Source organism: Heterocephalus glaber, unplaced genomic scaffold, assembly GCF_053883595.1.
Source record: "Heterocephalus glaber isolate CG9 unplaced genomic scaffold, H.glaber_assembly_v1.0 deba00000676, whole genome shotgun sequence".
Taxonomy (NCBI): Eukaryota; Metazoa; Chordata; class Mammalia; order Rodentia; family Bathyergidae; genus Heterocephalus; species Heterocephalus glaber.
The window spans coordinates 12505420-12532005 of NW_028258156.1; the positions used below are offsets into that span (position 1 = coordinate 12505420).

General features: G+C 37.7%; 1 protein-coding gene, 1 long non-coding RNA gene and 1 pseudogene across 2 annotated transcripts in view; 2 read left to right on the forward strand and 1 right to left on the reverse strand.

Moving 5' to 3' along the window:
* LOC147829260 (uncharacterized) overlaps nucleotides 1-12369 on the forward strand; it is a 205734-nt gene extending 193365 nt beyond the window's left edge. The window contains exon 3 of the long non-coding RNA XR_015449363.1: nucleotides 11377-12369. This is a non-coding gene — a long non-coding RNA (uncharacterized LOC147829260). The remainder of the gene's footprint in view (nucleotides 1-11376) is intronic.
* The window catches only part of Ahr (aryl hydrocarbon receptor), a 140650-nt gene that overhangs the window by 19028 nt on the left and 95036 nt on the right, over nucleotides 1-26586 (reverse strand). Inside the window, exon 14 of the mRNA XM_004839591.4 lies at nucleotides 2161-2515. The gene's annotated coding sequence lies outside the window, so the exon portion shown is untranslated. The remainder of the gene's footprint in view (nucleotides 1-2160; nucleotides 2516-26586) is intronic.
* Nucleotides 20193-21559, forward strand: LOC101708368 (NF-kappa-B-activating protein pseudogene; annotated as a pseudogene).

Sequence of the window (26586 nt, forward strand, 5' to 3'; positions counted from 1 at the left end):
TCACCTTGATTCCCAAAGCAGAGAAAGACCCAACCGAAAAGGAGAACTATAGGCCAATCTCACTAATGAACATAGATGCAAAAATCCTTAATAAGATATTGGCAAACAGAATGCAGAAGATCATCAAGAAGATCATACACCCTGATCAAGTGGGATTCATGTCAGGGATGCAGGGATGGTTCAATATACGCAAATCAATCAATGTAATGCACTATATCAATAGAGCCAAGAAAAAAAACCATATGATTATCTCCATAGATGCAGAAAAAGCATTTGACAAAATCCAACATGCATTTAGGATAAAAACCCTACAAAAAATTGGAATAGATAGTCTCTCCCTCAAACTGATAGAAGCCATCTATGAAAAACCAACAGCCAGTGTCGTACTAAATGGGCAAAAACTGAAATCCTTCACACTAAAATCAGGAACAGGACAAGGATGTCCGCTATCACCACTCTTGTTCAGTATAGTTCTGGAAACATTAGCCATGGCAATTAGACAAGAGAAAGAAATAAAAGAAATAATGATAGGAAATGAAGAATTCTAATTGTCTTTATTTGCAGATGACATGATACTCTATATAGAAGACCCCAAGAACTCCACCAAAAGTCTTCTAGACTTAATAACCAAATTCAGTCAAGTAGCTGGTTACAAGGTTAACACACAAAATCCATAGCTTTCCTCTACACGAATGACAGACTCACTGAGAGAGAAATAGGGCAAATAATTCCTTTCACACTAGCATCCAAAAAACTGAAATACCTAGGAATCAACCTAACGAAAGAAATCAAAGACCTTTTCTCTGAGAACTATGGCACTCTGAAAAGAGAGATTGAAGATGAACAGCCCAAATGCCCATGAACTGGAGACTGGATAAAGAAAATGTGCGTTTTTTTTTTTTTTTTTAATGAAATGGGGTACTACTCAGCCATAAAAAATGAGAAATTAGAGACATAGCTAAATGGGTGCACATTGAGGTGATACTCCTAAGTGAAATAAATAGAACACACATGTATAAATACTGAATAGTTTCTGTGGTGTGAGAAACTGAAAGTGTAAATAAGGACTAAAAAGTATAATAGATAATGTGAAATAGGAAGAAAATGGGCAAAGGGGAAGGTAGAGTGGGAGGGGTAGGGGAAAGGAAAGAAGGGAATGGAATTAATATAAGAAAATGAAAAAAAGGAAACAAAGTCTTTGTAAATAGGGAGGGATGGAGAGGTTGACGGGAGGGCAGTGGAAGGGGGGAAAAATAAGAACCAAGAGAGTATGTAAAGGTGCATATCTCCAATGATGAATGTCATTATACTGTACACCTGAAATGTACCACTAAAAGGATATACAAAAAAATAAAAAACAGTGGAAAGGCTGAGGATTTATCTCAGTGGTTCCGGCGCCTGCCTCGCAAGCACAAGGTCCAGAGTTCTATCCTCAGTACCGAAAAACAAGAAAAAAATTATAAGGTGGAAATGAAGGAAATGTGGAAAGCAAGGAAAACCGTGATTTAGTAATGGCTAATCCAAATTTATTGGTATTTTCCAATTTAAGAAAATGCAGAGGAGATAAAATGATGTATATTGTAATTAAACTGCTATTATAATGTATCAAAAGAGAAAAAGAAGGCTTTCATAAAACTTATACAAATGAAGAGAAACACTATCATCTAGACTCAACTTAATATATTTGCATCTTACTGTAATAAATATTTGAGTTGCTCTCTACCTAATGCGTACACATATAAGGAGTCCTTAAAAAAATCAACTGACCCCCTCCCACCCCTGTGAACATGCCAATATTGAATGAATTGGAAACTATCTCTTAAACATGAGAATTACTACCATTTGGTGAATGCTTCCCACAATCTTGTCATTGTTTAAGGCAATTTACATGTCATATTTCATCCAACTTCTCCAGCAGCTCTGAAGAATTATGGCTTTCATAGAAGTGAAAAGTAGAAGTGAAAAATGAGAGAGAGTAAATAACTGCTTTCATACAGTAGAAGTGAAAAATGAAAGAAGGTAAATAACTCATTAAAGGTCACGGATATAATAAGTAAGGAGCCATGGCTTAAATCTAAGTATAAATCTCTGATACAGAGCCCGTGGTCTTTCCCCTATGCCACATTCTGATGTCTCCACCTGAATCTAGAAAGTACTTACATTTTGATGAAGAGAGTATCCTGAGGGCTTGGAAACCAAAGGCAGGACTCCTGGGACAGAGCGCTAAGGAAGGAGATACAAGGTGGTGATACAGAGGATGAAGGCATGACAGGAGCACCTAGCACAAGGCTTGACAGGTGTTCAGTGAAAGATGATGTTATGGAAAACAAGGAGAAGGCATGAATAAATGAACAAGTAGGATTTTCTCTTGAATGAAGTTCACAGAGGTCTGTGGATTCTTCAATGTCCATAAAACGGAGGGAACCATGCCCAGCTGATCATGGAAGATTCTTGAAGAAATGGAGGAGGAATATCCCATGAAGACTTGAGGGTGGGAGATGTGGTCACTGACACTCTGCAAATAGAACGCATCCTTATCTCAGCTCATTATGCAAGATAGGAAAGACATTTAAAGATTTGTGATTTCACAGGTTTGGGATGCAGTTGCCTGTTATGTCATTTTCTTCTGTTAATCTTTAAAGGTGCTTGTCAGGATTGGCATGGGGAGAGGAAGTGATAGTCTGGGGTCGAGAGCCACCTTTTCATAATTTTTGGGAAAAATCATTTCAAAATTAAATTATGACTAGGGCTGTCTGAGGCCTCAATGGTCCCATGATGCTGTGACGCTCAAGGGCAAGAGTACATCAGCTGGAGACATCCTGGTTCTTTAAGAACAAAGTAGTAATACAAAAGGAGAAAGGTTTAACCTGGGAAGGGGCAAATTCCTTGCCAGCTTAACTTACCCCACTTTCTGCTGTAAGAATGTTTTCCTCATCTCCCTGTCCTGATCAACATAAGCTCCTCATCAACCTAAGATCCTCATCAGCATAAGATCCTCATCATCATAGGATTACTGCTACCCTCTGAGACATCTGATACTCCCTATGAACCCAATAAATTTGTCTTTGTCTGCTCTGACCTCATCCCTCAGTACTTGAAATTATGCAAGTCTTTATTGTCTTTTTAAAAAATTAATTTTATTGGTACATTTTAGATATACGATATAATGGCATTCATCTTTGGAAATTTGTACCGTTACATAATCTGCTTGGTTCTTATTTTTTCCCCCTTTTTCTTTAGCCCTCACCATCCACCTTTCTAGGCAGTCAGAGGATTGATCGCCCTCCAAGAGTCTGGTTCCTTATCTTTTCTTATGCACATCATGTATTATGGAAGACTATTCATCAACATTACAATCTTAGTTTTTAGCATCATCTTCCTTTATTCATAGGATACAACAAAAGGAATTCAGGGCACTCATGATGGCTTTGGACATATTTTGGTGAAAAAAGATAATGTATGAAGTAAGGGAAAATCTTAAGTATTTATGTTTTGATCAGAGCTTTTCTTTCTTTCTTTTTTTAGTACTGGGGATCGGACTTGGGACCCTTGCGAGGCAGGCGGTGGAACTACTGAACTAAATCCCCAGTCCCTGATCAGAGCTATTCTTAAGCGGAAAGATTCTGTTATGTAGCATAGCTGTAGAAAGAGGCGATCAACCATTAAACTGTAGGCAACCCTAAATGGAAGGCCAAAGAAAAAGCTGTACTTAAACAAAAACACATTTCTTAAAATATCTCATGTCTGAACAATGTGGAAAATTGTATTATCAGAGTTATAGCTAAGCAATTAGCTCAGTTTCTTCAATTTACATTTCACATCTTTTTAGGATGAAAGATTTTTTGGTCTCTTTATGTATGGGTAGAAAATCATATTTCTAAAAATATACACATTTTCATTATTTCTTATTAATGTAAAAAAATAAGGCATTTCTCCTTTCCAGAAGTTTAAAAAGATAAAAAATCTTGAAACTAAATTTGCAAATTACAGAACAATATAAAGAAAAAGGAAACAACCTCACTGCCCAAAAACAACAAACTTGAATATTTCCTATAGGGCTCTGTGCATGTATCTGGGATTAGAGGCAGCTGATAAGCTTCTATAGGACTCTTTTTCAGGCAGCCAAAATCAACATATGTGGTGTTTTTGTTGCTCCCTGGGACTTACTGCTGCTAAGAAAATAGGAAATCCATGGCCGTGGCTCTGCAACCTAAAGTCCACACTTACCCAAAGAGAAAAGAAATGATTCTCCCCACCCTACAAAGTAATAATACCATTGCTAGAAAAATCAGACAAAAGAACAACTAGATCTTTATAGCATATAAAATAACCTATAAAATAACTTCAGTTTTCCAATTTGATCTTTACAGTTCAGCATATCCAAAGTTGACAGAAGACTTCCTGGTGGCCCTGCAGCAACTTTGCTGACCCTGATTCAGGCCTGTCTCTCAGAGCCTTGGCCTCATTACTGTTCTGGGGAAGATGCCCCACTAGATTGTCTTCATACTTAAATCTAAGGATAGTCATGGATTTGGGCCACACATCTCCTTTGCTAGACAGAGGTTGAAATAATTTCTCTTCTTAATCTTTTCTTAACTCAAACATTAAAGTATATGGCTTCATTTTCAAAATTATTTAGGAGAGCTTTGTTTCTTTGCCTCTCCTCCCTCTCTGTGCTCCTTCCCATTTGATCATTTTCTTCCTATTTCACATTATCTACTATACATTTGAGTCCTTATTTATACTTTCACTTTCTCACACCAGAGAAACAATGTGATATTTACACATGTATGTCTGATTTATTTCACTTAAGAGTATGGTTTCTAGGTGCATTTATTTAGCTCTATAAATGTCTCAAGCTTATCCTTTTTATGGCTGAGTAGTACTCCACTGTATAAAATAAACACATCTTCTTTATCCATTTATCAGTTGATGGGCATTTGAGTTATTTCTGAGATTTAGCTATCACAAACTGTGCTGATATGAACATAGGTGTGTGTATATCACCGTGATATGATGCTGTTAATTCTTTTGGGAAGATACCAAGAAATGATATAGCTAAGTCAAATGGAACTTCTAGTCTTAGTTTTTTGAGGAATCTCCACACTGATTTTCACAGTGGTTGCATGATTCTATATTGCCAACAACAATGGAGAAGGGTTCCTCTTTCCCCACAGCCCTGCCAGCATTTGTTATTGGTTGATTTCTTGGTAGCAGCCATTCTTTCTGGGGTGAGGTAGAATCTCAAGTGTTGTTTTCATCTGCATCTCTCGAATGATCAGTGATGTTGAACATTTTTTCATATGTTTATTTGCTGCTTTTACCTCTTTGTCTGAGAAATGTCTGTTCATTTCAGGTGCCCATTTTTGAATTGGGTCTTTGAATTTGGGGATGGTGATGTTTTTTCAATTCTTTATTTATTCTAGATATCAGTCTTTTGTCTGAGAAACAGCTGGCAAAATTTTTTCCCACTCTGTTGGTGACTTCTTCTGCTGTGCAAAAGCTTCTGTAAATAAGAGGGGAAAGGGGTAGAAAGGAGGGGTGGGAAATGGGAAAGTACATATCCGGATATAGTGTGTACGTACAAATTCCATGTAACGAATGTGATCATTATGTATACCTAGGTTGTACCAATAAACTTAATGATAAAAAAGAAAATTTTTTCTGCCAATAGCAAGCAGTGAGAATGCCAAATATAGGGGGAAGAGAGGAAGCCTTAAAAAAAAACAAATAGAGTTCATTATAGAACAATACATCTGGTTAAAGCAAGCCAGATTGTACTTGTAATTATGACTTTAAAACATCTTGAATTGGAACATTTGCATTTGAAAAGCCGAGGTCCTTCTCAAACTCCCTGTAAATGTGCCTTTCCCTTCCAAAATAAATGAATTATTGCTCTTTTAAAAAATTACTTGGGAAGTATTAGTTGTACTGGTTCTTTGTTCAGCATTATTTTCATTTTTTTCTTGGATTTGTGTTTCATTTACTGGAGTATGTTCATGAGTAGTATTTTTGCAAATCTGAAAAAGTTGAGGTTGGATAGTTTTTGTGCAATACCTATTAACCATGTCTTAGAACTGGTGTTTTATGAAATATACATGGGAAAACAATGGCAGAAGTTTAATAAATTTATGTTGTCTAAAAGTATTGAAATTTTTAAAGCCAGGTTTGATTCTGTTATTAAGATCAAACTTTCTGACCAAAAAAATCCCCATAAATATTTGTTGAAATGGACCTCACACAAAGGATTAACAAGAACGTATATTTACCTTATTCATTTCATTTTTATCCCCTCTCCTATCATACTGTATTGTTGAGTTACAGGCAAGTAAGCAGAAATGGAAAATTTATCATGTTTTACCTAGGGTCTTAAAATAGAAAACTCCTCAGATAAGATAGGTTATATAAAGCTGTGAGTTTATTAATATCCCTTTCACCCCATCCTCCCATAAGAGGTAAATTGAATCATAAGTATATAAGACAAGAAAGTACTTATCCTCTGCTTGTGAACTAATATGACCACTGTTGCCAGCTTACAAAAAGTGAGAAAATGAGATTTAAATGAGAGTAAATGCTTAGGAAAGACTGAGGCCAGAACCCTAGGCCAGAATAGCAACACTGTTTGAAATAAGACCTCCAAAATAAGTAGTTTTAAGTTTATTACTGGTAATTCCCACTTCTTTCTTCTCACTTATTTGTACTCAGAATTCATGGATCTCCCAAGCTGAAGAGTCTAAGGCATTTGAATGAACATAAAGATAATAAATTCTAGTCTGGAAATATAGAGTTAAAGTTAAATGACAAATCTCTTTTATGGGACAGGTTAGATTCTGCTGGGTTTGGAAAATGAATATGACAGCGTTCACCTTCATATCCTGGAGCAGCCCCACCGTGGCCCTGGAATTCCCACTTGGGAACTTGAAACAAGATTTGATTTCATTCTCTGCAATAAACATATGGTGGATGTACAAATAGCTTCTGAGCCTTTTGATGTTCATTAAGAGGAAGGAGTGGGGGGCTGTTTCCTGGAGAAGTATGGGGCACTAGGGAGCATTAAAGAAAGAAACAATGGCAAAGGAAATGTCAGTCTTTTGCACTCATTATGTTTTTGTGAACAATGAATTTCGTAAGTTTTGGGGACCTTGAATGGAAGTGTTGCAGGTTCCAATCCTATTTCCACCACTGCCTTGGGGGACCATGCATAGTACCTCTATACTTAGATTTACATTTGAAAACAACCAACCAACATCATACTTACTTCCCTTAGTCATCTAAGGAGGATGATAAGATTGTGGTGATTACAGTCACTATGAAAAGCCTTGTGGAAAATTTGTAACTTGAGAGTCTAGTGAAGACAACTATATTGTCTTGTTTTTTCTATCTTTCAATTTCACACATTTATTTTATTTTCTTTCTTTCTTTTTGGTACCAGAGATCGAACTTGAGACCTTGCGCTTACAAGGCAGGTGGCTGCTCCGCTGAGCTAAATCCCTGGCCCCTTATTTTGCTTTCTTAAGGATAGAGAAAACATAAAGAAGAAAGTAACAACCCTTTGCAATCACAGCAACCATAAATAACCTATATAACTTTTAATATATATCCTTGTGATCATATCAATACATATATATTGTGTTTCTGAAGTAAGATTTAAATAATGATTTGTTTATTAAGCAGAGTTGTTCAAATAGACGTATATTGTGGATTTTACTTCTAACAAAAACTTTCTTTTAGCCCAACTACTCTAATTTTCATTTTGTCAAACCTTAAAGCACAGAAATAGTTCAACACATTTTGAGTTGCTGTGACACAAGTCAGACATTTCGCGTGCATTAGTAAATGTGACATTCAAATCTTTGGACTGCAAGGTTTCAGAAAAAGAAATCACAGCACTCTGGACAATGCCTTACTCAGAAATTCACAAATGAATTATTCAAGAGATGCAGCTCCAGTCAGTCAAATCAACACTTAAGTTTATTACCTCAAGACTTTCAATACTGAATATGGTCAAACAATAAATATCCTAGTAACCATCAACACCTATAACTTCCAAAGAGCTTTGTTAGAAAGAAAAAATACAAGCCATCATCCCTATACCTAAAAAGTGATGATTTCTCATCACTGTCAAATAGACAGGCTTCTCAGAAGAATTATTCCATACTTAACCTCGAAGGTGACAGGCAATTAAATCATCAGAGAAAGAGAGTTACATACATTTCAAATGTTACAGGATGTGACTTCCTATTTCGCTCATGTGTGTGTTTAGAGCAATGCATTCTTTCTAATTTCCCCTCCTTCTCTAAAAATTATCAATCTTTTTTGAAAAACATGAATGATAGCAGGAAAAACTTTATAAGGCCCTCAGTAGTACTCCATAGTAGCATTTATTTAGTACTTTATCTAATTTTTACATTCACCTATTGCCCTCAAATCTCATTCTTCCCATTCTGCCAATTCCTGGACATATGGCTTCCCTGTTCAAGATGACATTTTCCAGCTTCACGTATGGTTAGGTGTGGGCCTGTGATTAAGTTCTTACTAATGGGATGCAACTGGAAAAGCCAAAGCTCTTAGGTATGATCCTTAAAAAAAATTGCTCATCCTGGACTTATCCTTCAATCCTTGCAGCCTGGATTTGCTGAGACTCAACTCTGCCCTTTTAAGTGGAGAATAATGGCTGCAAGATGAACCAGGAGCCAGTTGGATGGTGACTGTGCTTCTAAATGTCTTCGAGGGGCAGAACCACCTGCTAAGCCTGCAGTGCCCACCTCAGAATGGTTACAGGTGCAAAGGAACATACCTCAGTCTGATCTGAATGTTATCTCTCTTTCTTTATAGTTTTCTCACTTTTAAAAATTATTAGTACATGTTTATAGTAGATACATGATAATTACATTCATTGTGGGGAATTAGTACCTGTACCTAACACATCTTAATTCTTTTTACTTCCCCTCTTCTACCTCTTCCTCTCCACTCCCTCCATTTCTTGGTCTCCTTCCTGTCTTTTTTAAGGCATTGTAATGTGAAATCTTTTTTAGCCACTTGGTTTCCAACTAGTAAAAAATTACTGACTTCATTTTACGAGTCAGGAAAAGTGAGCTTTATGGAGTAAATTATTAATGTTTTGGGATTTTTTTTTCCAGCCCCCTGCCTAGCAGGGGGTATTTCGACGAAAACACAGCAAGCTCCTTTACAGTGGTACAGAACGAAACTGAGTGTACCTAGAGACAGGCCACATTCAGCTGTTCCAGGACACAAGTCAAAACTCTGTTTAATCTTCCCATTTCTGGATCTCAAATGAGCGCCTTTTGGCTAGCAGCTCTTCTCCAAAGGTTTGCTTCCTCAGAGTAGCCTGTCTTCAAATGGAGCTTTAAAAGAGCTTTTGAGGTTGTAGGTTGAATAGCATTATCTTCACTTATCTCAAAACTCCTGATGAACAGCCATGGAAGAAGGCAACTCTTTCCACTTGAATACCTCATCAGATTCTGTCTCTTAGGGAGTGTATTATTCTTTACAAAAAAAAAAATCCATCATCTTCTTCTGCAAAGTCCAAATAAATATAATTAACGCCAAACTTGTGTTCTGCCGATCAAATAGCACAGCCATAAAAAAAGGTAATCTTGACAAAATAAATGACTAAGGCGCCTTGAAAAGTCAATAAGGCAAAAACTCTGAGAGTAAATTAAGACAAATGGGAAACCAGCTGGAAGAAATCCAACAGGGAAAGCAGGTGGCTTGACTTGTGTTTAGGAAGATGAAACACAACATGAGGCATTGTACATTTACACAAAAGCAAGATCTTGAACTGAGCTAAATGCATGGCTTATTTAAGAAGAGCTAGTAGCTGGGAAATGGTTGAATGAAGAGTGTCAAGGCCAATGCTGAAGATGTTTTTTTAAACCGAGCTTGTTTTCATTTGCTGGGAAGGTTGCCAAATAGCCAGGGGCAAATGATCCTGCATCTAAGTGTGACTCTAAGTGAGGTGAGGGATGCATGACTGACCATGTCCCCAGAGTAACAGAAAAGGAGGAATTCTTGTAAAGATTGCCTTTGCTGTGTTGGGTAGCTTGTATAGCTGGCAAGGGGTGAATAGACTTTCAATAAACCGCTTCATATTGGGCCAAAAGCAAACACTGAGCCAAACAGCCCTGAATCACTCCAAACACATCTGTAGACATACAAAAATCTCACAGACTGAACCACAATACCACCTTGAATACATCCTTAGGCAGTATGATTTTTGCATCTAGCAATTTCACCACCTTTTCCCAAACAGCTTGCCTTGCTGTTGTGGAAGTAGATTTAGACTCATCTCAGTTAATTCCATTTTGGCAGGTTCATTAGGTCAAGAATAAACAATGATTGGCTCTTTCTGTTTGGACCCCTTGAGAGTACTTCAGAAATTGTAGTCAAAGGCTTTATACATACAAATCGGTGACAATAACCTCTGCCTAAAATCCTCAGAATCAGCTCTCCCCATTTCTCACACTAAAAAAGTTAAAAATGGACAAAAGCCACTAAAGACAACAATTTTCAGAATCATAGAATTCTTACATCCAACTTACATTCTTACATCCAGCATCGGTAGAATTAGATTAAAAACCGAAACTGAGGCTCACAAATGCCAAATCCTTGCAACAGAGTAAGCTGCCTAACTGGAAGAAAGGAGAAAAATCCCTAAACCATTTCTCCCAGATCAACACCACCAGAGCCATCCTAGTAAGAAAGCTGAACAGCGGTTTCCCTCTTGCACAGGCAAATGGTTTAGGAAGTGGTCAAAGAATTTTCTGAGCCCACCAAACTTTCCTCACACACACCCAGTCCCATGAATGCAGCCCTTTCTCTATGAATTATTATTCTCAGAAAACAACTTCAAAGGGCTGTGGGGGAACTCATAAAGTTGTCAGATTTAGCAAATAAAAATATGTGACATGATACCCAGTTAAATTTGAATTTCACAGAAACTATAAATAATTCTTAACATAAGCATGTCCCAAATACTAAATGGGAATGAAATTAGTATATGTCCCAAATGCTTATGAGATATATTTACAATAAAAATTATCTGTTATTAATCTGAAATTCAAACTTAACAAGGTATCCTGTACTTAATCTGAAAAGACAAAGAAGGGAGAATAAAAGAGAATAGCATTACTTCATTGTATAGTGGGGATACAGATCTAAAAAAGAATCTAAAAAGATCTAACTGGATGTTATCATCCTCATTTATTAAATTTGTTCAGAAGATTATAGCCTGGGAAGTATCATATCTTAAATCATCCCAATATAGACATCATCACTCAAAGATGATTGCTTTTTACAAACTGAAAATTGGTACAGAATATATATTCATTGGCCTGCCTTTTATCTGATTTCTAGCTAGATTCCAGCCAACTCTGGATGTCATGAAGAGAAATCCACACACTCATCACCTGAAAAACAGTGAGTCTAGACAGCTTGTTTCCTTAATTAAGAATAAAACTATGAGGGTCTGTGGCACAACTCAATGATAGAGCACTTACCTAGCATGTGTGAAGCTCTGGATTCAATTCCCAGGACTGAAAAAACCTCTAACAACAACAACAACAACAACAACAACAACAACAACAACAACAACAAAGAGGTAAGTAAAACAGAGGGGAAACTATATTTTCTATTTTGGAATATAGGAAAGTGATTACTATCCAAGGAACATCAAAAGATATTTTTAATGCTGCCTGAAATACACAGTGGTATGCAAAAGAATACAAACTCCCTGCAAGAGCTAGCAGAGATTAGGGTGAACTGAGAAGCCAGGAAAGTGAAATAAAGGCCAAGCGACTTAAATGTAGTAGGGCTTCTAGCATCTTTATTGGTGTCACCAAAGGAATTAATAGGTCTCTAGCATTGAATCAGAGTTTAAATTTCCAGTGCCCTTTCAGAATTCATGAACAAAGAGAAAGATAAAAGTAGTGAATTGATGAAAGTGACAAAGGACAGAAAACCCTGCAAGTCTCAAGATGAACAAGCAATCCAAATTAATTAAAAGGGAAGAAAAAGTATTAGATTTGGCTTCTGCAGTCATAATTGCTAAGAAAGAGAGCAGAGAAACATCCATAAAATTTGGGTAAAAGCTGATTTCTCAAAGTTCCTGTTTACCAAAATTATCCTTCTTTGTAAAGAAATGAAAAAGAAGACCTAGGATCTAGGATGTACCACAGTGGTACATCACTGCACAAGACTATGTTCAATTTTCAGCACTGCAGAAAAAAAAAGACATTCTCACATTTGAAAGATTCAGAAAACAAATCATACATGTACATTTCTTAAAAATATATTTCACATGCGTAAGAACTTCACTGGGTTATGGAGATTTAAGATGGCTGAAGAGTGCCCAGCACTCACCTACTACTGCACAAAGAGCAAGAATAATAGGCATACACCTGTACTGTGAGTGAGTGACAGTGGGAAAACCCTGGAAACAAGTAAGAGATGGGGTGGAACCATGTAGGATTGAGAGCCCTGGGATGACAGATAGAAAGGGAAGCAAAACATCCCAGCAACTGCCACCCTGGCTGCACAGCCAGGGGAGGGGGATTCTCCCCTTTGCAGGGGTATGGGTGAAAAGGAGAGTCCCAGAAAACTCCATCAGTGTGGATGTTGGCAGTTCTAGCCACTGGAAAGTTTCTCAGTCCTCATGGACTTAAACCCACTTAGACAAGTAACCTGAAATCTGCACTGGACAGTGGTTTTGGAAGAAGACCTCACATCATCTCCTAGGAGACCTCAGGCTTTTCTGGGGTTCCTGATGCTCAGAATTATCTTGTGAAGTGAGCTAGCATATGAATGTTAGCTGCTCTAGAAATCAGAAACCCCTGTGTATTTCCATCTCAGGGATCCCACAGACATCCCACTGTATTGGCCTGAGGAAGGAGACTTACCTCATGAACTCAGAGAGTGACTGTAACCCAAGCCCACAGTACAGGTGTTTTCACAGAGAAGAGAACATAGAGCAACAACCTTGAAAAGAAAGAGATGAGAGCACAGCTAGCTGACTCTCATACCAGCGTCAGGACTACAATTAGATGTCCCCCGTGGTTTAGCTCCCCTCCCCCATACTGTGGCTGAGGCTCCTGTTATTGATGGGGCCGGGAGGGAACATGGTGGTTCCCACTGCTGCTCCATCCATGGGGCAAGCCTGAGCAGCTCCGGCTTCCAGCTCTCACCCCATCCCCCAGGCTTGCGCATTCAAAGGGACAGAAAGGGACTTTGCCACGTTTCCAGCTTCTGCCTTGCTCCCAGGAATGAGGGGAGAAAAGCTGAGCCTCCAACCTCTGCCTTGCCCTGAGCATGCACTGAACTGAATCAGCTGCTCTTCTGTCTCTGTGCTGCATGCTGCTGTCAGAACTGAGTGTGAGTACCAAAGAAGGGTGCTGTGGTTCCCACCATTACCTCTTCTCATGCAGAGTCTGGGCCCACACTACTGCTGGTCAGATGTCAGGGGCTTCAGGTTGCTCACCACTGCTGGGGCTGCCAGTGCCTGGTGCCATTTCTGGGAGCAGAGCCAATATCAACAGTGCCTGAGGAAACCTCACTCACTTGTGGTTCCCATTTCTACCATAGGAGAAGTCACATAGTGAGAAGCTCCCATCCACCCCTGTCTCCACCGCACCTGCCTGGGAGCTGCCATGGTGTACACACTCTTACATGGCCTGCAGAAACACAGCATCTTTCCATCTCCATTGTAGTACACTCTGCACTCAAAGTCACTAATGACAGACAAGCAAAAAGGAGATAAGTTTTCTTGCTAGTAGAAACAAGGCCAGCATTGCATAACAAACGGACATCCCAAGACACAATCTTAGGGGACAGCTGCTTAGGAAGGCCACCCGGTAAAAGTGGTAGAGATATCTCAGCAGCCAGATGCACCGGATGACATAATGTCTCCTAAAGAACACAACTCCCTAGCAACATATCCCAAGTAAGTTTATAGAGAAGATATGCCTGAAGAATTTAAAAGTGATTATTTTTTTAAAAAGCCTAATGAGATACAGGAGCATACAGAGAGTGAAAATGAAATTCGGAAGACAGTGCACAATGTGAGTGATAAACTCAGCATAGAGATAGAGATTTTGAGAAAGAACCAGTCAGAAATCTTGGAAATAAATAAGTCAACAAGTAAATTTTAAAAAATTTAGTTGGAAGTCTCACCAACAGATTAGAACAAGTTTTAGAAAAAATACTTGAACTTAAAGAAAGGTCTTTTGAAATATCTCAATCAGTCTGAAGAAGGAAGCGAAGCAGGTGGAGGAGAGCATTTAAAAAATCAGGACGTTATTAAGGGAACAAATATCCACATTTTTGGAATAACTGAAGAAGAAGGGATAAAGGATATAAAATCAAAGGGAATGAAATCAACATAGCAATGAGATATCTCTGCATTTCTATGTTTATTTCAGCACTATTCACAATAGTTAAAATCCAGAATCAGCCTGGGTAAGTAAAAAATGTGTACACATACAAAATAGAACACTATCAGCCATTGAGACAAATGAAATCCTGTGATGTCATCAACATGGATGAGACTGAGGGACATCAAGTTAAATGAAAAAAGCCAGTCATAGAAAGACAAGTTCCACATGTCTCTTATGTAAGAGAGCTGAGAATGTAAAACAGTGCTTAACAAAGTTTGATATGGATATACACATGTGAGAAGTAGACAAAGGGAGTCTGGAGCTGATGAGCACACAGTGGGTATATATGTGGAAATACCACACCAAGCCCATTGCTATGCAGTTTATGTTAATAAAAAGAAAAAAATAACTTGAAAAGACAATCAAATGAATAACTCAAAACTAGGTAAATCCTCCATAAAAAGACCTGACGCATTCCATAATCATCTGAGGAGGACAACGGTTTGTGCTGGCTGAGAAGCATGGGCCATGGCAATGGTTGCCAAATGTGGGTGTATCTGAGAATTACTGGAGGGGAACATTTAAAACCACCAAGGTTAAAGCCGATTTAGCTCAGTGGTTCCGCCGCCTGCCTCGCAAGTGCAAGGTCCCGAGTTGGATCCCCGGTACCAAAAAAAAAAAAAACTCACCAAGCTTAGCTTCCATAAGAGATCACCTGAATCAGAAATTCAGGCCAGCAAATGGAGATGTGAGCATTAAAATTTTTAAACCTGTGCACAAGATTTTACTATGCAGCAAAGCAGCAAAGGTGGAGACCTGTCATTCAGATACAGATCTGGCCTGGGTTTGAACTCATGCCTGTGGCTTATGGGACGAGTCATGATTGCAGACAGATGGTTCAACCTATATAAAATTCATTTATCATCTTAAAAACTGGGATAATAATTCATCTCTCATATTTTTCATTAGCAATAAATGAGAAAACACGTGTCATTCACCACCATGGGTATATGATTTGTAGCCACAAGGATACAGGATTTTCTCTTTTCTGTGAATGGCAGTGTGCAGAGCATGTTTTATTTTTTTCCCTCATCATAAATAAGAGTTTTGTAGTTAAGCAGCCTTTTCCCCATAAACCACTAACTTCTGTGTAATTCTGAGCATATTTCGGCTCCACAGAGAGCGGCAGCTCCTTTTGCAACCTTTAAAGGAAACTCTGAGATCTGCCCACTCCCACTTCTTTCACTGCTAAGCCAACGCCCTCTTTACAGAGTCCTGGGGAGCAAAGGGACCCAGCATAGCCCTGCTCCCTTCTGCCTCCACACAGTTGTGTGTGTGGCTCTCTGGCTTTTGTGCCTACAGTATCTTGACTTACACCGTGTTTTCTTGACAACTCCAGCTATATCTGCCCTTCCATAAAACCCATGTGAACTGTCGTATTTTCTACTATGGACTATATACATTTTAGTAGAGAATTATTTGTTATTTTTAAAAATTATTTGTTATTTTGTATGTAACAGTCTCAAATAAATTTTAGTTTCCTGTGAGTGGTGAAGGAAGAAGAGAGGATAGTGTGAGAAAAATATTTAACAATGTATGAAAAAATGTTCATAATGTGGAATTGAAAGAAAAAAGTAGAACACCACGTTGAATATACAATATTGACTTGATTATGGAAAACTGAATGAGGCAAAGACTGGAAAATTAAAGTATTGGCAGTGGCAACCTCTTAGTGGTTATTGGAGAGACTTAGTGATTATGGGAGACTTTCATGTTTTCTCCATACTTTAAAAAATTTCCCATGAGCTATATTTATTAGTTCTATAGTAAGTCACAGTATTTCTATTTAAAAGAATCTGTGATACAAAGTAACACAAGAGAATCAAACATTTCAAAAATGCATATTATAAAATTCCAAGAAAAATATATAGAAATTGTTATTATTCACAAAAGAAGGCATAAGAATATCAAATAGGCACAGAACATTTGTCAATATTGTCATTTGTCGAGGAAATGCAAATTAAGACCATAATCAATTATCACTACACAGACCATAATATAACTGAAATTAAAAAGTTTGACAATGCACAATAATGGCCAGAATGTGCTTCTACCTGTATATTCAGGGGTAATGTCTATGCCTATAATACTGAAATAGTGGAAGTAACCTATTAAGCCTGCAGAAACAGTTGAAAAATTATTGTATCACTGCAAAGCAGAATATTTTACAGCCACTAAAAGTTCTATTTTGAGAGAATTTTAAGCAGTAGGTATTATGAGGTTTTTTATATTTTTAATTTTAATTTTATTTATTTTTATTAATACATGTTTATAGCACATAATGATCACTTTCCTCATGCAGAGATGATTCATATACAAAGCACATCTCAATTCTTTATCCCATCCCCAACCCTCCATCCATCCTCCATCAATTTCTTTGTTCCCTTCCCATTTGCAAAATGTCTTTCTCCCTATTTCATATCATCTATCTTTTATTTTGAGCTTTATTTATATTTTGTGTTTTTTATATAAGAGAAACCATGTGATATTTATGCTTGTGTTAATACAGTGGAACCTTGGTTTGTGAATTTAATTCTTTCCAGGTTTATGGTCTCAGGGTGCATCTATTTTCCTACAAATGACTCATGTCTATCCTTTAGGCAGAGTAACACTCCACTGTGTATAAATACCACATTTTCTTTAGCCATTCCATCTGTTGATGGACATAAAAGCCCTCCTCCAACAATTGTGAGGGAATAAACATGGGTATCACTGTAATATGACCTCTTTAACTCTTTTGAGATGCTACCTAGCAGAGGAGTAGAGCTGGGTCATGTAGAATTTCTAGTTTTAGTTTTTTGAGAAATCTCCATACTGATTTCCATAATAATTGTACTAGTTTACATTCCCAACAATGTAGAAGTGTACTTTTTACTCTGTTGTCTCACCAGCACTTGCTTTTGTTTGATTTCTTGATGAAAACCATTTTTTTTAGAGAAAGGTGGAATCTCAGTGTTGTTATAATTTGCATTTCTTTAATGGGCAGAGATGTTGAAGATTTTTTCATGTATTAATTGGCCATTTGTACTTCTAGGAATTGTCTATTCATCTTAAATGTCCATTTTTTGATTTGGTCTTTTATTTTAGGTCATCTCATTTTATTTAGTTCTTTATATATTCTAGATGTTAGTCTTCTGTCCAAGGACTAGCTGGCAAATTTTTTTCCCCCATTGTCTAGGTTGCTTCTTTACTCTGTTTGTTGTTTCCTTTATTGTGCAGAAGTTTTTAATTTGATGGATTCCATTTGTTGATTCTTGGTACCATTTCTTCTGCAATTGGGGTTATGTTCAGAAAATCCTTGCCTACATCTATCTTTTCAAGAGTTTTACATATTTATCTTCCAGCAGATTAAGTGTCTAATTGTTAGATTTTGATTTTTAGTTTAGTTGGTACATGATAAGATACATATAGGTCCACCTTCAATTTCTGCACATTGCCAATTTTCCCAGCATCATTTGTTAAAGAAGCTATTTTTCTTCCAGTGTATGTTTTGGCCCTTTTGTCAAAGATTAGATAGCTAAATATGCCTGGGGTCATTTCTGCATCATCTATTCTGCCCCATTGATCCACATGTCTGTTTTTGTGCCAGTACCATGCTGTTTTTATCACTGTAGCTTTATAATGTAACTTGAAGTCCAGGATTGTGGTGTCTCCTGCTTTGCTCTTGTTGCCCAGGATTGCTTTTGCTGTTCTCTGTCTCTTCTGGTTTCATATGAATTTTACAATTGTTTTCTCTAGTTCTGTGAGGAATGCTGTCATATTTTGATTAGGGTTGGGTTAAATCTGTATATCAGTTTTTGGGAGTATTGGATTTGTCTATCCAGGGACGGGGGATATCTTTCCATTTTCTGAAGTCCTCTTTGATCTCCTTTTTAAGTATGCTGTAGTTTTCACTGTAGAGATCTTTCATCTCCTTGGTTAATTCCTAAGTATTTAATTTTTCTTGATAATTTTGAATGGTATTGTTTTTCTGATTTGCAGTGAGTTCATTATTGGTATAGAGAAATGCTATAGATTTTTTGTGTGTTGATTTTGTATCCTGCTGTGTTTTGCTTAATTTGGTTATTCTAGGAGTCTTCGTGGAATTTTGGGGGGTCTTCTACACAGAGGATCATGTCATTTGTGAAAAATTACAGTTTGACTTCTTCCTTTTCTTTATATATGTATTTTATTTCTTTCTCTTGCCTTTTTGCTCTGCCCAATATTTTGAATACCATATTGAACAAGAGTGGTAACAATAGACATCCTTGTCTTATTGCTGATTTTAGAGGGAAAGCGTCCTTCATTTAATAAGATGTTGGAAGAAGGCTTGTCATAAATGCTTTTATCAGTTTGAGATACGGTTCTTCTATACCTAGTTACTTCAGGGCTTTTATGATAAGTGGATATTGGCTTTTGTCAAAAGTTTTTTCCACATCTGTTGATGGCACTCTGCCTCACTTTGAATACATTTATCCTACTGTTCCAACTACTTTGTGAAACAGTTCTGGAAGTCTTCTTTCACTAATGGCTTTATGAGGTGTAACCAAAAATATAGTGAATGCTGTCGCTAAGTGTCATCCACCAGAAAGACAAGCTTGTAAACATATTATTGTGTGTCCTCACTAACCTTATTCACCTGATCTGGCACCATGTGACTCCTGGCTCTTCCCCAAAGTCAAAATGAACAGGATACGTAAATGTTTTGAATCTCAATTCAAGAGCTCAAAGCAGACATGACAGTGCAAATAATTCCAGAAATTAATCATAAAGTGTGTTTGAAATGAACAGGAATATTGAGGAGGATTAATAGCAATGTGTCTTTTTACTGTAATAATTTTTAAAAAATTTAAACATTCACAATATATTTCAATTGCACCTCATAGATAAAAATATTCAAGAATCAAAATGGAATGCTTCATTCAACTTTTCAAAATTTCAGTGGAAGAAAAGGAGTATATACATATAACTTGTTTTCTTTAAACCCGACTCTATTTGAAGCAGCTGTGACAATCCTTGATGTGTTGTTTTCTGGCTTGGAGTCTAGTGCTAGTTCCACATAAACTGAAGTACCCACTCAGATCTGTTTAATAGTTTACCAGGATTAAATACTCAAACCATTACATTTTTGTGGGTTTGACATTCTAAAGTTTTGCTTTCAACTCTGCTTCCAAATCTTTAATTTGGAGAAGGAAACAAAGAAATTTCCAGGTAAATGTGGCCATTAGAGGAAACCAGAAAAATAGATTCACTTCAGCCATGCCTCCATTTAAGCAAAAACCTGGTTCACCCTAAAGAGCCCCGGATAGCTGATCAATTATTATTCTGTGTAACTCTGAGGCCACTGTTTTGGTATCTAGCCCTCTACCTTTTTCTTTTCTTTTTTGTATTACTTAGGGGCATTCTACAAATAAGCTACATCCCCAGCCCTTTTTATTTTTTATTTCGAGACAGGTTCTCACTAAGATGCCCAGGCTGGCCTCAAAGTTGGCAATCCTCCTGCTTCAGCCTCTCCAGTAGCTGAAATTATAGGCACGTGCCATCATGCCCAGCTCATCCAGCCATTTAAACTGGAACACGAACCTCTTTAATATGAAAGTCTTGTGGTTGTTTTTAGAAAAGAAGATGATCAGGGTTTTCCAGGGTTTCTACATGTTTGGGAAGTTTTGAGCCAGTGGGCTCTGGGAGCCAAGGCAATGGGGATCTTCCCAGCGTCGCCAGAGCGCCCCCTTGTCCCGCCGCTTCCAGGGCACACCTGTTGCGATGGCTCCGGTGTTCTGGTCGCGCAGCCCCGAGGGCGACGCCTCGGGCTCCAGGAGAAAACGTGGCAGTTTGTCGAAGAGCCCCAAGCCCAGCAAATCCTCCCGCTCCCCGCGGGGCCGGGGCCGCGGATCTCGCTCACGCTCTTGTTCTCCGTCTGGTGATCCTTGGAATGGCCTCAGCCGTCCGTCCGCTGAGTGGCCTCATCCAAAGCTCCCGAAACCAGCTGCACCGCTCCCGCTCGGGGTCGCGCTCTCGAGAGCGACTCTCCGCGCTGCGGAGCACCCCTTTGCGCCTGCCTCCTCCTCCGCATATTATGGCGCCTACTCGCACCCCTAAGGTGGCGGCGACAAGCCATGGCCCAGCCTCCTGGACAAAGAGAGGGAGGAGAGCCTGCGGCAGAAAAGATTAAGTGAGAGAGAAAGGATTGGAGAATTGGGAGCTCCTGGAGTATGGGGACTTTCTCCAAAGAATCCTGAACCAGGCTCTGATGAACATACACCAGTAGAGGATGAAGAGCCAAAGAAAAGCACTACTTCAGCATCCAGTTCAGAAGAGGAAAAGAAGAAAAGGTCTACCCGTTCAAAAGAAAGGTCCAAGAAAAAGAGAAAGAAGAAATCATCTAAAAGAAAAGACAAGAAATACTCTGAAGATAGTGACAGTGACTCTGATTCTGAAACAGACTCCAGTGATGAAGATACAAAAAGGAGAGCAAAGAAAGCTAAGAAAAAGGAAAAAAAGAAGAAACACAGATCGAAGAAATATAAGAAAAAGAAGTCTAAGAAGAGCAGAAAACAGTCCAGTGATTCAAGTTCTAAAGATTCCCAAGAAGAATTTCTGGAGAATCTCTGGAAGGATCGATCAAAGACTGAAGAACGCTCAGATTTAATTGGCCCAGAAGCTCCAAAAACGCTTGCCTCTCAAGATGATAAACCTTGGAACTATGGCCATGCTCTATTACCTGGTGAAGGTGCGGCTATGGCTGAATATGTAAAAGCTGGGAAACGTATTCCACGAAGAGGTGAAATTGGGTTGACAAGTGAAGAAACTGCATCATTTGAGTGTTCGGGTTACGTAATGAGTGGTAGCAGGCATCGCCGAAGGGAGGCCGTGCGACTGCGAAAAGAGAACCAGATCTATAGTGCTGATGAGAAGAGACCCTTGCGTCTTTTAACCAAGAAGAGAGACGAAAGAGAAAGAACAAGATTCTGGCCGGTTTTCAAGAGATGGTATACAGAAAGACCAAAGGGAAGGATGACAAATAAAGATTTTCTAATTGTTCAGCAGGCATTTTTCACAGCAAAAAAAGAAAGTCTGCGTTCTACACAAACACAAAAAGATTATTATGCTCTGAAAAAGCTTTACGGTGCTACTGTGCCTTCTATTTAATTCCTTCAGTCCTTCAATTAAAAAACTGCTTATTGATAATAACTTTAGTAAATTATTTGGGATTGACCTTAACGTTTTGGTTTAAAAATCCAAATTATGAATGAAATGCTACTGTATTAGGGAGGTGGCATGGAGAGAAAGTGTCAGTAAGATGAGAAACTTAATCTCACGCTAAGGCTCAGTGCTCCTACTGGCTCTACACAACGCCGACCCTAAGTGTTCTTAGGGGAAATTATTCCTCTGTGTTGAAAGTGTTATAAGTGGACTTGATAGAAACTACACAGGAGGCTACTTTTGTTAACAAAATGAAAGCTTTGCTGAAAAAAAAGAGCAAGTCTGGAATTTGAAAACTGACTTGTAAGATATAATATATAATTTTCCCTGGAATAGTTATTTTGCTTTCAATACCTACCTGTACTCTAAAATGAGCCAAGCCAAAAAGCAAACTAACCCATGGATTTTTTGAATTGAAAATATAAACATATGGTGTTTTAAATTCTTAATAATCCACTTAAAGATAGCTCTTTCAGGGGCTGGGGATATAGCTCAGTGGTACAGTGCATGCTTAGCATACCTAAGACTCTGGGTTCGATTCTCAGCACTGCCAAAGGAAAAAAAACAACTTTCAAATATAAAGTCTTGGGAAGTCTATTGCTGTGCCAGTGTAAGCACCTTATTTCTATTTAATCTATACTTCAATGATAGGATAACATCTGGAAAGAATGAGAGTCAACTATAGTCAAGAGTGCTGGTGGGGAAAAATATGAGTCAGTTGTTTCATAAGATGAAGCTAAAATGATATTAAACTTTTTGCAGTGCTAGTGATTAAATCCTGGAGCTTTGCACTGAGCTACATCCCCAGCCCTTTCTATTTTTATTTATTTTTTTGAGACAGGGTCTTAGTCACGAAGTTGCTCAGGCTGGACTTGAACTTGTGATCCTCTTGTCTCAGCCTTGATATTAAACATTTTTAAACTTTGTCTTTTATGTAAGAAGAAGATCTAGCTATAAACATTAAATCTTTCAGTTTAATTTTTATATCTATCATTCAGTTTAATCATTAACTTTGTATAAAACCCCCTCACATTATCACTTTTTTGGAAAGTGCAAATGGTGGGACTGTGAGATCATAATCTTTTTCCTTCCCTTATTTTGTTCAATTTAATTAGGTCACTTTGGGGAGGGGACGGTTGAAGTTTTCACTGTTTTTGTTAAGGTTGGAAGGCTGTTTTGATCTCCAGTATTATTATATGCATAGGATAAATTTAGATTGCTGGGTGACAGGAAAATTTTGACTATGCCATTATGAAATACCCTTCTTATAATAATTTAAAGTGGTTTTTGTTCAGTTTTTAAATAAGACACTCATATTTCAAGTACAGAGCACAAATTTTTCTATTTAACATATATTCTTGGGAAATCTCTACCTTTAATCCACAACGGCTGAACTAAACAGCAGTCAGCATAGAGCAATGTCTGTGACCCCTAAACTTGAGGTGATTTATGCTACCTAGCCTAAATTCCAAAAGTTAAAAGGAAACTAGGTCCCAAACTTGTAAGTCTTAATCCATCTACTTCCTTGTATAATAAAACCTGAAGTTTATAATTCCCACTTTACAAAATGTTTTCTCTAAGGACATTTTCGTTACTGGTTCTTAGAGGCTGACATGGTATATTCTTTTATTTTTAGTAGGCAAGCTAGTGTAAATGCAGCAATTTTGCAATACATACATGGATATTGTGAATTTTCATTTGAGTAAACAAAAGAAAAGATATTAAATTATTTGAGAGCCTTACCACTTTTTTCATCAGGGTTTTTTGGGAAATATCTGTGAAACAATAGCTTCAGTAGCATATTCTTTAGGAAAGAGGAAGGAAGAATAAAAGGGCTTAAAGTATTTTATTTTCAGCTTATGAGACTTAGTGCTTCAAACCATGTTCACCTAAGCCATAAGTCAAGTGGTAGGGCTATTGTGTTTCAAAGATATTTTTCTATTCTTCAATGAGGCACCTCCTTGCCTGTCACTCTGTTTCCCACCTTCTCACCTGTCACTCTGATAGGATTTTCCCTTCCTTTTAATTTATTGCACAAATATGGTTTCAAAAAAAAAGAAGGGGGCCAGGGATTTAGCTCAGTGTTTCCGCCACCTGCCTTGCATGCGCAAGGACCTGAGTTCGATCCCTGGTACCAAAAAAAAAAAGGAAGAAAAATTAGTCACAGTCCTACCATCTGAATCGCTAGTATTCTGTGTTCTTTTCCAGTGTTTGTCTGAGTATGTATTCTGATGTACTTGTGAGTAATCACTGAGTGTAATGTAAATTTGTCTTTGGTGTTTTAAAATTTTGCAGCCTGGTAAGGGAGCTTCTCAGAAAAGGTGGAAACAAGAGATGATCTGATATGAGGATGGGCAGACCAGAAATAAGAAAGGGTACTGATTGAACCCATTTCTGTTACATTGCCCCCCATCCCCCGACCCCCGTCTTCAAGCCACACTGCTGCCATCACAAGTGTGATGGTGTGTTGTGGAAGGCAGCATGCCAGGTGTCAGAGTATAAGTGTACTGTTCAGCAGTAAGGCCAACTCGCGGTAAATAAAGTGATCTATGAGGAGGGCCGCCCTTCAAACTGGTTATACTAGGAGCTGTAGAACCTTCTCCATTTTTTTGTACCTCAGTTGGAACCATAAGGGTGTGTCTGGATTGGAGACTTAGGTGCAGATAGGAGATTAAGCAGCCAAGTACCAGCCATGGTTTGGTCTGACAGGTGAATTTTAGCAACTCTCTAAACTCAGCTCTGTACTTGTAAGTCTCAAAAATGATGCATAATGATGGGAAAAATCTTGTAGAAAATAAAAAACAACTTTCTGGTTACTCTGCTAGTGTGATGGAAGTTGCAGAATGGAAAGTGAATGAATGTAAAAAATACAGCTCAATTGTATGCCACAAGTTTATTCAATAAATATTCTGTGGTTTGAAAAAAAAAAGAAAAGAAGATCAGTTTTTTCTTGGAAGATCTTTAGTAATGATTTCTGCTTAGTTTTAAGGCTACTTTAATATGATTCTTAGTTCTGGATCCCATTACATTAATGAAATAATTGCTTTTCTACCTGAAACTGTTTTTCCTTCCTCTTTTACTAGTATTCTCAAAGTTCATAGCTCTCCAATACTATTTAAACTTAATTTTTTGCTTGTGTATAAAGTTTGAGATATTTATTATAGGTATCAAATGTTAGTATCATGAATATCATTTTTGACTATAAGGCAAAGAAGAAAGAGAGGAAGTGTAGACCTGGAACACAGAAGGCCTGACCTTCGTTTCAATTCTGTTATCAATCAGCTCTTAATCCTCTTCCAACTCTATTTTTTTCATCTAAAAAGTTATGACATTTAAGCAAAATGTCTATCAGGTTTTCTCTATTTCAAAAACTCAAGGAATCTCCTAGTTATCAGAGAGCAGGGTATGTTCTTTCCACTGTCAATGTGTCTAAAGCTTTTGGGACCATCCAGCACACCAATGTTATTATGCGATGGAGTACCCTATGGTTTGCAAGCTTACCCACATATCGCATATTGTTAGATTAATATGTGTTGTCTCTTTAAGCATATCTTCTAGGAAGATGGATTCACAGAGACTGGGATTGAGTGTTTAATGAAAGAAAGCTTCCAATGAACAAAGAGCAAGATTTATGCTTTCAAGACCTCATCAAGTGATTTCCGTAAATATATAACCTAGTAAATCTAAATTCAAAACACCACTTAATACTTATTAAAATTGTTTAGACATTCCTGAGATTCAAAATAAGTTATACACTGCAGATTAGAAAAATTATAGGTTTTATTACAAATTCATACCAATGATACTTTTTTATTAGCTTCATATCAAAATATAATTTATTCAAGACCCTACTTGAGACAACTGTTCTATCTTTGCTTTAGTATTAACAAGCATTTCAGGTTTCATAAAACCCACATTTAAAGATAGACTTCATTTCTAGAACTTGAATTTCCAACACTATGGAAGAAGGCTTCCTTTGTTTTCATAATCTGTAGTATTTGGATTATGGAAGCATTTTTTTTTTCATTTTAAAAAATTTTAGTTTTGTGGTACTGTGAGTTTGAACTCAGAGCCTCAACATTCTAGGCAAACACACTACCACTGAGATACATCTTCAGCAACAAGGAAGCATATTTTTAATGAAAAACTTGTTAGTAAGTATTTAGATAGTTATTAATTTCAGAGTATACCAGTGGGGACTATAGCAGCATTTTCCCCCACACTGCTGTCCACAAAGAGGTTGTGATTTTTTTCCCTTTTCTGTAACACTGTTATTTTTTTAGTGACTTCTCCTGAGTTTTGGATTAAAATTGTTCCTTGCCCAAAACCTTCTTAGGTGACTACACCTTATAACTGTCCTCCAGTGTAAGCTTTTTTTCTTTTCTACAGACTCATTCAAGAAACGCACCCTTACCCACAAGCACAGATGTCATTCATTGCTTTCACAATCCTTTCTGTTTGTCAATATTGCTCCATCCCTTCCATCCACTTAGTAAGCACATATGAGTGTCTTTTGTTCTGAGCACTATGCTAGATATTGTGGGCATGCATGTTTTTGGCCTTAAGCAGAGTGTCTCTAGTGGTTAGAAGATAAATTTCCAAGTGTCACAGTGCCTTGTGATTGGGTGCTTTCAATGTAGTAGCACAAGTGCAAAAATAAATCAGAGTAAGAAGGATAGCTAGGAAAAAAGTTTGAAAATTGTAATAAGAATAAGGGCAGAGAGGGTTTGCCCTGCCAGACGTAAAAACATGATAAAAGTAAGATGTGGTGCTTTTTACTCCTCAGGCAGGTTGGGTTAGTCTTCTCCACCTCATGTGTCCCATACAATGATTGATTATTAAAGCCCTAGCATTCTGGTCATTTTCTTTCTTACCATCACATTCCTGGTCAGTATTAATAGTCAATGGCCAATGAACTTTCTTTACAGCTCCCGGATCTCCTCAATTCCCAGAT